Source organism: Parasteatoda tepidariorum, chromosome 4 (assembly GCF_982258835.1).
Source record: "Parasteatoda tepidariorum strain Cologne lab strain chromosome 4, Ptep-v5.0, whole genome shotgun sequence".
Classification (NCBI taxonomy): Eukaryota; Metazoa; Arthropoda; class Arachnida; order Araneae; family Theridiidae; genus Parasteatoda; species Parasteatoda tepidariorum.
The window spans coordinates 112490415-112503393 of NC_141758.1; the positions used below are offsets into that span (position 1 = coordinate 112490415).

The window sequence follows — 12979 nt, forward strand, 5'->3', positions numbered from 1 at the left end:
CATGGTGGACTTTCTGATGGAACTAACCCACTATTTGCGTTACATTGAGGGGAAAACAACGAAAACCTCCCACGGTGACCCTGATTGCAAGGGGAATTTAACGCATGATCCGTCTACCATTGAGAATATTTTACGTCAGCACTGCGGTCTGTGAAAACTGGATGCGGATTTCATATCGACCAGTCTTCGCTGAGATTCGAACCCAATTCACCTCATTAGATAGCGATCGCTCTATCCCCTGAGCCTAGTTTGACTAGTTCATAGTCCATGATCATAGTCCATCGTTGATCAGCCGACCCACTTTTGGGTTTACGACTACTAATGTTCAACTAAGTAGCTTTGCAATTTTGAACCAATCCAGAAGACAAGGAAACTCCTGGATCAGTACCGTAAGATATATGATTCGTTATGGGAACATGGAGGACCTTCTGACTCGACAGATTTAACGTGCATCAGTCACCATATACTACGCGGAAAGTCTTCGGTCGGCTTGGATTGAATTCACGAACTCTTGAACATGGGCCCAATGCCCTACCTACCAGGCTATTCTAAAAAAAAACTGGTGGAGTACATGGATTTCCTAAACTGCGGCTTTTATTTATGAACAGTTTTAATGTTACTGTTAATCAATGATAGAGCCGAGCATAAATGAGTGTTTCACAGCTCACGAATTTATGTTCATTATGTTGCCTAGGTCCGGGTATCTGGACTGAATGACCAGACAGTAAAATTTTTTTCAGCCGGGAAATAAGAAATTAGGCCGCGTAATAGACAATTGCCTGGATACTAGCACATCATAATAGCTTTCGAATTATATTAAAAGAAAATTTCAAATTTTCAGTTGACGTTTCATTCGATACCAAATTTGACCTTTTATTCGATACTAAATACGACCTTCTAATGCTAGGTCAACCATAAAGGTGATTTGATTTAATCATAAATTTCCATCTCTTAACACGTGTCCTCAAAAAATTACGAAAAAAATATTTTTTGCCACTATATTATTCTATCCATATACCAATTTGTCTATATACCAGTCTGGGATCCCATCAGAAAGGCTGATCAGAATTAACAATTTAATTTTATTTAATAACCGTCATTGAAAAGTCGACCCAATTTTTTGATGGAGCTAACCCGCATTTGCGTTACATGGAGAGGAAGACGATGAGAACCTCCCCCGGAGAGCATAACAGCAAGGAGACTCTAACCCATGATCCGTCTACCACTGAGGATATTTCACATCAGCACTGTGGTCAGCGCAACCCGGGTGCTGAATTCGTATCGACTGGGATTCGGATCCGGTTCGCCGCATTGGAAAGCAAACGCTCTATCCCCTGAGCCATCGCGGCTCAGAATTAGCAATTGCAGCTCACCACTTCTACAGTAATGTCGCAGACACAATGTCCATGGAAAAATTTATAATATAAATTAATATTTATAATTTTTAGGCAATATGAAATTCCAAAATTTGTAAATAAAAATGAAAGATAGTAAATAAACAGGATACTCAAGATAAATAGATCTTGCATAAATAATGTTTACAAGGAACCCAAAAACTGCAATTTTGTAACTGAATGAATGCCTTATTTATTAAGAAATTATTTGTTTCTGGTACTTTGAAAAGTATGTAAATTAGTTACATCATATTACATTAATCAGGGTCACCGCTAAGCATTCTCGCCAAATGGGATGAAATTTTACTTTTTGTGAAAGTATTGGCAAATGATTTTTTCCACTGGAAAGAAATATAAATATTTAACCGGAAGAAATATAAATATATATTATTATCTTCAAAATTACGTCAAAATAAATTTTTCAGAGCAAATCAAGAAATTTAATCATAAAAAATTTTTAAGATTTGCATTAGGCAAAGACTTCCGAAAATTGGCGAATACTTTTGATATTTGGCTAATTTACTGGCTGAAAATTTGAAATCCTTATCACGGGCCCTGATTAATCCAAATCCAATTGTTTCATTGAAAATATTCAGTAAAAATTGATTTCAAAAGCAAATTATTTTTCAATAAATCTTAAAAGAAACGTTGGTTTAAAAAACAATTAGCTATTTTAGCAAATACTTAGTCAACTGTCAAATCAAATATAAAATTCAAATAAAAAAAATTTAATAAAAACTAAATAATTTGATAAATAATATTACATTTCATTTGATCTCCTGTTTGACCCTCTGACACTAGGTCAAGTTTGCGACAACTTGATTTAACTGTAAATATCTCAAAATCCGTTCTCTAAAAATTACTAAAATAAATATTTTTTTCTAACTCATTCCTAGATATGCAGTTCGCTGCAAGTGTCGGAAGGCTGTACAAATTTAACAGAAAAATGCTGTACACTTTAGCAGTTCTGGAGGGGAGGAGAGAGATTTGGATTTATTAAATTAATGAAAATCATACAATTCATAATAAAAGTTTTGATATGACACTAAATTCAAAATGATTAGCCTGAATTTGAATTAATATGCAAATAATAAAACTTGCTATTGATAAACTATTAAAAAAAACAGCACCGTTTTTAAAAATTTCTAATTTTTATGGATTAATAATTCATTTCTCAAAATAATTTTGTAGTAATTTTAAAAATAAAAAACCTAATAAAAAATGAGAAAATAAAAATATTTAGTCATACAAAAAAGAAAATTAAGTTAAGTTTCAAAGTTATTGTCGGCTATTTATTAAATTTTAAAAGCTTTAACGAACATAAAGATTGTAACAATATTTAAGTTAAATAGTTTTGTCAAATCAAAGTAAATGTAGTTCAAGCAATCCTGGATAACATTAATTTATTATAAAAGGAGAAAAGATATACCTATAAAAGGGCATGACTGGGAAATTTATCAGGTGACCACTGACCACTAGAGGTAGATTTATTGGTAACCACTTTTTCCTTTCCATTATTCTTATTGCGTTAAAAGTAGCTTAATTATGATTTTGTTTATAAATTGTAATATAAAAAAAAATTTTCCTAGTTTATAAAATATTAAAATTATATGATATAATTATTTAAAAAGCTACACTATGTCATTATACAGGGTGCGTAGCCAGATTATTCAGCAAAAAATATGCACCTTTTAAGTACTTTTTAAGCACTTAAAAAATATTTTTAACCTCTTTCCAAAAAAAAAATCATAATTAGGATCTGTGCAGTAAAATAAATTATTTTTTCTATACATAAAGTTCTTAATATATAAACATAAAATCAATAAAATTTAAAAACAATTTTCAAAAACTTTACCTAATCCTGATAAAATAACTAGTTTCTGATAAATACTGCAGAGAAAATAGTAAAAATCATGTTATAATAGTTAAAACAACAGTCCACACGGCAAGGAAAAACTCTCGCTTTAAAAGATAGAAAATTAAGGACTTATTACAAACCCCGAATAAAAAAAGCATTTTTAACAAGTTGAATGCCATGGGGGTCACCGGTGAACGGCACTGAGTTTGTTCCTAGTGCCACAGTGGGTCACGGGTACACGGCGAAGCCAAGATTATTCGAAACATATAATTCGAGTAAATTTTTAATGCTTTTAATTTTTTTATATTATTATCGTTACTAAAATGGTTTGAAGAAATTAATGCAATACATACTGAGAAAATCCTTTTGGCCAGACGGTCAAGCCATGTAAAATTAGCGTGGCATTCAACGTGTTAAGGGCTTTTAAAAAAAGTAAATCAAAAATAACCTTTAAGCACTTTTTAAAAATGCTACGTACCCTGTTATAACATCATGCTTTAAGGAAAAATAATTATAAAAAATTGAAAAAAGAATATATAATAGGTTTGATTTTAGAATGGTTTTTCTCATAATCAATTTTAAATTTCTCCATCAGAATGAAATATAATAACTTATGCTGGAAAATTGAGCCTCCTAATTAAACATAAAATATTAAGGTTAGAAGTTCCGCAACTGCTACTTTCAGCTTTTTCTCTGTTCTATCATTGTTCATTTTTTCTTTCTTTTTTTATCTTTTGCGTTTGATTTACATTTTTCAATTTCCCTTTTTTTTTTTCAGTTAATCTTCAATCAGTGTCCTGTTTTTTTTTTTTTTTTTATTTTATTTTTATTTTACTGAAGTTTTTTTGGGGGGAAATTAACTTTTGGGAATTTATTTAATATTTTTGTCTCTCACGATTAACGTTTCATTTCTTTATTTTATTACCATGGTTGAACAGCCGATTTAATTTTTGGGTTTACGACTACTAATGTTCAACTCCATAGCCTTGTCATTTTGAACCCAATCCAGAAGACAAATTAACTGCTGGAGCAAGTTGGGGAGAAATTTGCTTTTGTGGAGATTTTTTGATAAAATTAACATTCATTTGCGTTGCATGGAGAGGAAAACCACGAAAACCTCCCTAGGTTAGGCAGATGGCAAGGAGACTTTAACCCAAGATCCGTCTACCACTGAGGATATTTTACGTCAGCACTGTGTTCGGTGCGATCTCCTTGCGGAATTCGTATTAACCTGCATATAACTCATTTCAACTGGGTTCACCTCATTTGAAGGCGATCGTTCTATCCCGTGAATCTTCCCGTTCCATTGTCATTTGGTATGAGTGAGCTAAAGACCTCACGGATTTTTCCCATTTCATGTTTCAGCAAAGAAATAAAATCTGACGACTTCTTGATAAGTTTCTTTACGTTATTAATTTATTCTACTTTACAGCCTTTCAATAATAAAAAAACAAAGTTAGCTAAATCTGAAAAGATGTTGAAATGGATTGTTAATGAAAATAAGGACAAAAAAGGGTCAGTGAATATCATGTCAAATGATAATGAAGACATAAAATCCTTCCATTTGAAAAAGTTAGGGAAAAAAAAAGAGTTTTATTCAAGACTCCTTTTAAGAAATTCATTATTATTCAATTTGTCAAACACTTGATTAAAAAACTAAGCAGAAGTTTTTAAAATTAAACGCATTATGTGCTGAATGTCTATGAAGGAACTAAAGAGTGGAAAGGATAGAGTACCACTTAATTTTATTTAGTCAGTACGTAGCTAATGGCGACCACTAAACTTGCCCTTTACTTGATATATTTTATTTTATAATCGTCGTTGAACAGCCGACCCAATTTTTGGGTTTACAACTACTAATCTTCAACTACGTAGCCTTGTAATTTTGAACCAATCCAGAAGACAAGGGAACTCATGGATAAAGTATTGAGAGAAATTTTTCTTCGAGAAGCACTTTTTGATGGAATTAACCAGCATTTGCATTACATGGAGAGGAAGATCACGAGAACCTTCCTCGGTTAGCCAGACGGCAAGGGGACTCAAACCAGTCTACCACTGAAGATATTTCACGTCAGCACTGCGGTCGGTGCAAGCCGGATGCGGAATTCTTACATACCTGCCATCGCTGGGATAGGAACCCGGTTCACCTCATAGGAAGGAGAACACTATCCCCTGAGCCATCGCGGCTCTGATACTTTGTATAGAAAAAATCTAAATATTAAAAAAAGAAATTTAATTGTAATTTTGTTTCGATTTAGTGAAATCATCACAAGCTGCAAGAACTGAGGCCTGTTGTAATACTGAAATTCGCATAACGTAATTCCTAACATTTAAAAACTAAACTATTTTCCTATTTAATTCTTTTCTCAGTAAATAAAAATCATTGACACTAGATTGCTCAAGGAAGTCAATTTGACTACTTTTTAATTCCGATGAAAACAACGATGTATGTAAAGACACAATTTCTTAGAATTTCGTGACTTTTTGCACAACATATTATTTTTTTAGTGTTAATATTTACTAATAACTTTTTATATAACTATAAATAATAAAATATTAAAAATGAATTTTAAACAAATTTCTTTACACATTAGTTATTCTTTCACAATGCAGTCATTTTGACTGCTTTTGGGTAATATAGGTATATGTGTTAATATATTCAGCTATCTTTTAATACCACAACATTGAATTGAGTGTACACAAAAATGATTCATTTTTTTGTGTACGTATAAATTTATAAAATGGCCTTTAGGGTGTGGCTGCAGGGCTAAGCCATACAGGACAACTCCGTCTATCAAGAAATCAAAACTCTCATGAGTACGTTAAAATAGTTTTCGACAAGGAAAGTTAAGGAATCCATGTATTGGCTATTAATCGTTAAAAATTGTATGTCAAGGCTTTATACTTTTGATCCTAAACGCATTCAAATTCGTTGGCGGTAAAGAAAGTGCGAAAAATAGCGTATTTTACCTTTTAAAATAGATTTTACTCTGAACTCAATTCGAGGTTGTAATATTAAAAGATTACTGATTATATTAATGATTTTTATTTACTTGGAAAAGGACTAAATAAGATAAGAGTAAATATTAGGAGTATTATTTATAAATGTTAGGAATTACGTAATGCGTATTTCAGCATGACACATATGTTTGTATTTGAAATTAAAATACATTAAATCTTTTATCCTTGCTATTTTTTTTTTCTATCAATGCTATTTTTTTACAATTACAACTAATTAGAAAGGTACAATTACAACCAATTAGAAAACGATTTTATGTTTTCGGTTAAGTTAATTTTGAATTTGTGACTTTCACTCTGCAGTTATTTTCTTCAGTAACACAGACCGCTATAAATATGCTCACAAAAAACTTCGATTTAGACAAAGCCAAAATAATTTTGATGTGACAACTTACAACTAATAACAAATTGGGTTTATTCAATTCCAACTATTAGTTCACACTCTTCCTATATCTCATTCAAATTTTCAATCATTTAATAGAATACTTTTTATTTTTACATTCAAATTACATTTTTTTAAATTTGTAATGGATGAACCTTCATGTTTGTACAGTTTTATATGAGAGGAAAAATTTTTATTATTTAATAAAAAGTTACGAAAACAAAATTTTTCTTCGTTGACCTAACTAGGAATTGACTTATATTTTCTTTTTTTTTTTAATATTGCTTGCTTTTAGTGAAGGTGATTCTCAAAAAAACAGCATCACATACCTTTTTTTCCACCAATTACTAATTGTGTTTGTTTCACGTAAACTCCAAATTCTGTTTAACAATTAAAATAGTCAATTATCTTTTAGCTCTACATTTCCTCTGGAGTTGAACAAATTTTCTTAAAATATATTAAACCAATTAATTTTTTAAAAAAAATTATTTTCTACAAAACAAGTGTGGTCAATATAATGCAACAATTATTTTATATAAAGCAAGACGTAAACAGTTTATTAATAACAAAAACAAGTATATTTTAAAAAAATAATAAAGTCAATTCCTACTTAGGTCAATAAAGAAAATTTTTATTTTAGTTACTTTTTATTAAATATATAAAATTATTTCTCTCATATAAAATAAATTAAATTTAATTAATAAATTAATAATTGAAAAAACTGTATTAACATCAAGTAAAAAAAATGTATTTGAACTTGAGTCGATGCGTAAAAAGTATTTTATTTAACGATTGAAAATTTGAACAAGATATATTGGGAGACTGTGAACTAATAGAAAGAATTGAATAAAATACACTTCAAAATGTTCTTTTTATGGTGCCTTGTAAATGCAGAAAGTTGCAGAAATTATTTTTGTAACATACGATTTCTACTTTAAAACAAAAAATTTTGGAGTTCAATACAATTTATAAAATTTTAGGTTTTTGTCTCACTTTTGAATTGGAGTTGTGTCTAGGACCTTAGCTGTAGAAGTGTTTAGCTGCCCTTCATATAGTTTTTCTTACATCTGAAAAAGGCGACAAATTGATACAAGTGTAGAAGAACGTTGTGGTATATATATATATCCCATTGAAAGATTTTGATTCAATAATTTTAATTTAATTATATTTAAACATGCCTTCAAAAAAAAATACAGTTGCATGCGTGGTACGGGTACGTAACGGATTTCAAATTTAAGTTTACATCAGGTTTTTTATTTCAACTCCTAGTTACCCTTTCTTTCATAGAAAATTGCACATATCCGAGAATACACCCTATTAAAAAAAATAGGAATAATATAATATTTCTTGGGGGGAGGGGACCTTCTAAACCGCGACAATACATATCCTAGTATGATAAGAAAAAATGACACAGGAAAATGAGGTTACAAAAATATTCATAGCCCTGATGGCTCAGGGGATAGAGCGTTCTCCTTCCAATAAGGTGAACAGAGTTCGAATCCCAGCGATGGCCAGTCGATACGAATTCCGCATCCGGCTTGCACCGAGCATTGCAATCAATTTTTTCTCATATGAAATTAATATTTCTACCTTTCTTTCTTTTAACCAATTCAAACTTTGTAATTTATGATTTGAAGGAAGATTTTTTTAAAAATTCAAGATTAAGCGAGTTAGTAATAGTCATGAAAGGATGTTAGGATGAAAGGAAAATTTAAATATTTTCAATTAAAAATATTTTAGATCATCATGAAAATAAATAAAGCAATGCAAAGTGTACTTACTCCAAGCGCTATAGCGAAACTCATCAGGTGTCATAGCAAAGCCATCAGGCACAGCAGCGTGAACGATGAAGCATAATTACGACTTCCATCTGGCGCTATATTGAGAGTCCAATCGGGCACCAGTGCAAGATTAATCAGGTGCCTTGACAAGCTCACCAACGGCATTTAATTCCTGGAAAATAAAATTAATAATTTACTATTGAAAGGTAAAATAACAGCGATTATTTAATGTTTGATTGAGCCAAACTTAAAATATATAGGGGAAAACGCAACCTATTTGAGGGGATATATTATATTATATTATATTATATTATATTATATTATATTATATTATATTATATTATATTATATTATATTATATTATATTATATTATATTAATATATAAATATATATATATATATATATATATATATATATATATATATATATATATATATATATATATATATATATATATATATATATATATATATATATATCCTCAAATAGCCTTGTTTAGAATGATAGGGGTGAAAGCAAGTTGTCCTGGCGGAATCTGCAACTGAGGCCTCTGGCCCACCTTTGGCTATCGTGCCAAATAAGTTGAGTAAAAACACAAATAGACTTACTTTGCAGCTTTCCTGCTGATTGGAAGCAGCTTTAAAAAAAAAACTTACGTATCTTGCAAAAAAATCTTTTATAATACTAATAACTAAGTTCACACTGATACATTTCGAACACTACTATAAAACCACTTTTTTCTTCGTGAAGTGAACATAACTCCAAAGTTACAAAATAAATTTGTACGTTTTTGTTTAGATTGACTGTATGGTAAAACCCTGAGGTATTCAGAGGTAAAAAATATAAAGTTGTAATACAGCAATTTTTTTTTTTAATATAGCTATCGATCTTGATACTTTTGAAACTTTGAATAACTTAGATTTAATTTTCAAGCTTACGTTACAAACTTAAACATTATTTCAGTATAAATTAAAACCGTAGCAAATAAAATTTAGAAACACTTTTCCTGAAAAAGCAAGTTTAATCAGTAATATTACTTTTAATAGAGTTACAAGAATATATATCTAAAAGTTCTTTTTCTCTCGATATCTCAAAGTTGAAGGGACGCTAAAAATAATTTCGAAGTAGCGAGTTTTCGAGATGAGTTCAAAAATATATGCTCTAAAAAGTAAAAAAAAAATAATAGATAAAAAAAAAAGCAATAAATTCTTAAATAGTATTCTAAAACGTAGAGTCACAGTACATAATAAATCCTAATAAAGATAATAGTTGACAATAAGTCTAAATAAAGCAATTATAATTCATTTTTAAAAGCAACAAAAATATAAAAGAATTCGCTTACAATAAACTTGCATGAATAGAGTTTATTAAAATTGGTAATTAAATTGATAATTCTTATAATTCTTGATAATTCATTTTTTACTTCGAAAAGAGTTCGACAAGACACGAAACTCTTCGACACGGAATCGATATTAATATTAGGTGAAAATATAAAGGAAAAGGATTTTTTTGACAAAGCAAGGTTTTTGAGACATCGAGAGTAAATCCCAAAAAAGGTATTTTATGTAATTAAAAAGTTCAAATAGTTTTTAAATCCAACTAATTTATAAAACTAAACTTATGTATTCTATATGTAACATCATTAAATTACCTGTTGCTTCTTAATCAAATCACATTTTAATACTACAGGAAAACTTGTGTAAGTTGACCACTTGTGGTGCATTGTTTTAGTGGTCAACTTAGACAAGTGGTTAACTTATAGAGGGGGGGGTCATTGTTTACTTTTTCGTTTCCTATATCATGTTGCTTTATATGAAATTTTTTTTTTACTTGATTCAGAAAATATGCAAATAAATATCTTAAGAAATGTGTTTAAACCTGAATGAACTTCAATTTGATACATATAATTCTAATATTTAACTAATTTTTTTAAAAAAAATTATTTCGTTAGTTATGCATGTAAAGTCTTTAATAAATATAATTTCCTAAAATATCAGAACACAAAAACATGTAATTTGAAAACTTTAACAAAATAAAATTATTTGAACACTTTAAAATTTATTTACTACACTTAAAGATCAAAGACCATAAATAAAGGATCAAAGCATATTTCAGAGCATTCATTTATTCAAATGCTCACTATTGCAACTGGAAGAGCAACTTTTCAACTAACACACCTGTTTTCAATGAACGGATGAAAGAAATGGTCAAAAGCTGACCCCTTACAGTTTCCCCTGATGGTCAACTCACAAAATGGTTTAGATTAGTTTTTTACATTATTTCACCAAACAAGTGAAATTTGAACATACATTGCCAAAATGACAGAAAATTTTCTGATTTTTTTTTTCTTTTCTGGTCAACTTATGAGGGTTTTAGAATAGAATTTCATAATACTCCTAGACAAAATTGACTTATTTCAGTGGTCAACATACAAGATAGACAGGTGATCAAGTTACAAAGGTTTTGCTGCTTTATATAATATGGGAAAAATTCCGTTCTTGATAATAGAGGTCAACTTATGCAGGTGCCCAACTTACAAGGGTGGTCAACTTGGCAGGTTTCACTGTATTATAAAACTTGCCGAGTAATAATTGCATTTTTAATGTAATTATGTAACAAGATCGATTTCGAATTTAACAAAAATTTTCCTTTTAACACAAAGATAATTTTTATCAGAAAAAAAGTTCAATTTATTTATTTATTAGTGATCAAAATAAGGTAAGCGCAAAATAAATTATTTTAAATATAAAATTCGAAATGAAAATATCGAAAATAAAATTCATAAATAAATTTAAAAGTATGGACAAAATTGCGTCGGTTGATCAGCGACGGCAATAAAGCAAAATCCAAAATATATCAGTATTCAATACAAGTAAATGTTCTCGGGTATACCCTAATTACTCAAGTAATTTAAATTCCTAAATAAAAATAAATGTTTAATTGAAAAATCATTTAAGTATCATTCACCAAAGCCAGGAAATATGATAAAAACGTTACAAATAAAAAAGAATAAAAGATGACTTACATTCAAAACAGAACTTCAGAGAAAAATGGACGAAAAAAAAATATTTTTTTCAGAACACAGAACATTCAAACGATATAAGATAGAAAGAAAATGCAAATTAAGTTATTTGCGGTTTTCCGATTCGCTAATAGTTAGTGACGCATTATAACAGTTGGGCTGAAAAGTTCATAGGCTGACACATATATGGGGCTACTATTATTAAAAACATATGATTTTCAGTTAGTTCTAACCTTCGAAAGACACGTGTATAAATTTGACAGCTGTCGGACTAACAGTTTGTGAGATATAGTATTTTTAGTGAAGCAACTTTTGATGGTTTAAAAACAATGGATAAAAAGGAATTTCGCGTGTTTATGAAACATTGCTTTTTATCGAATTAAAAATACTCTTGAAGCAAAGGCTTGGCTTGAGAAACATTATTCAAACTCTGTACCAGAAAAATCAACCATTGAGAAGTGATTTGCTAAGTTTAAACGAGGCGAAATGAACACCGACGAAGATGCGCACCGTGGACGCCCCAAAGAGGCTGTTAGCGAAGAAAATATCAAAAAAGTCCACAAAATAGTTTTAGATTACCGTAAAGTGAAGTTGATCAAAATATCTGCGACTCTAAAGATATCAAAGGAAAGTGTTAGACATATCGTGAATGAATATTTGGGTATGAGAAAGCTCTAGGCAAAGTGGGTGCCGCGCGAGCTCACAATTGACCAAAAACAACAACGAATTGATGATTCTGAGCTGTGTTTGAAGCTGTTTAATCGTAATAAATCTGAATTTATGTGTCGATATATGACAATGGGTGAAACATGGCTCCATAATTTCACACTGGAGTTCAATCGACAGTCAGCGAGTGAACTGCACGAGACGAACCAACTCCAAAGCTTGGAAAGATGCAAAAGTCAGCAGTCAAAGTTTCGGCATCAGTATTTTGGAATGCTCATGGTTTAATATTCATTGACTATCTTGAAAAAGGAACAACCATCAACATCGACTATTATATAGTGTTATTGGAGCGTTTGAACTAGGAAATCACAGAAAAACTGCCCCATTTGAAGAAGACGAAAGTGCTGTTTCATCAAGACAATGCACCATGTCACAAGTCAATGAAAACGATGGCAAAATTATATAAATTGGTCTTCGAATTGCTTCCGCATCCACGGTATTTTCCAGATTTGGTCCCCAGCGACTTTTTCCTGTTCTCAGACCTCAAGAGAATGCTCGCTGGAAAGAAATTTAGCGTAGTCACCGAAACTAAGCCCTATTTTGAGGCTAAAGACAAATCGTACTATAAAAATAGTATCGAAAAATTATATGGCCGCTATAATCGTTGTATCGCCCTTGAAGGAAACTATATTGAATAATAAAATGAAATTTTATCATAAAAAAAAAAAATTTTCTATGTTACCCTACGAACTTTTCAGCCCACCTGTTAGCTGTCACCTCCTTTCTCCTACCACTACCTTGTTTTTAATCGTAGTTGCAAAGAGGATTAAAATGTTAATTTTGAAATTTGAACTTTT

At 30.2% G+C, this 12979-nt stretch overlaps 1 long non-coding RNA gene across 1 annotated transcript in view; it reads right to left on the reverse strand.

The window, feature by feature from the left end:
• LOC107457118 (uncharacterized) overlaps positions 1–12979 on the reverse strand; it is a 37078-nt gene that overhangs the window by 15614 nt on the left and 8485 nt on the right. The window contains exon 2 of the long non-coding RNA XR_001585799.5: positions 8434–8605. This is a non-coding gene — a long non-coding RNA (uncharacterized LOC107457118). The remainder of the gene's footprint in view (positions 1–8433; positions 8606–12979) is intronic.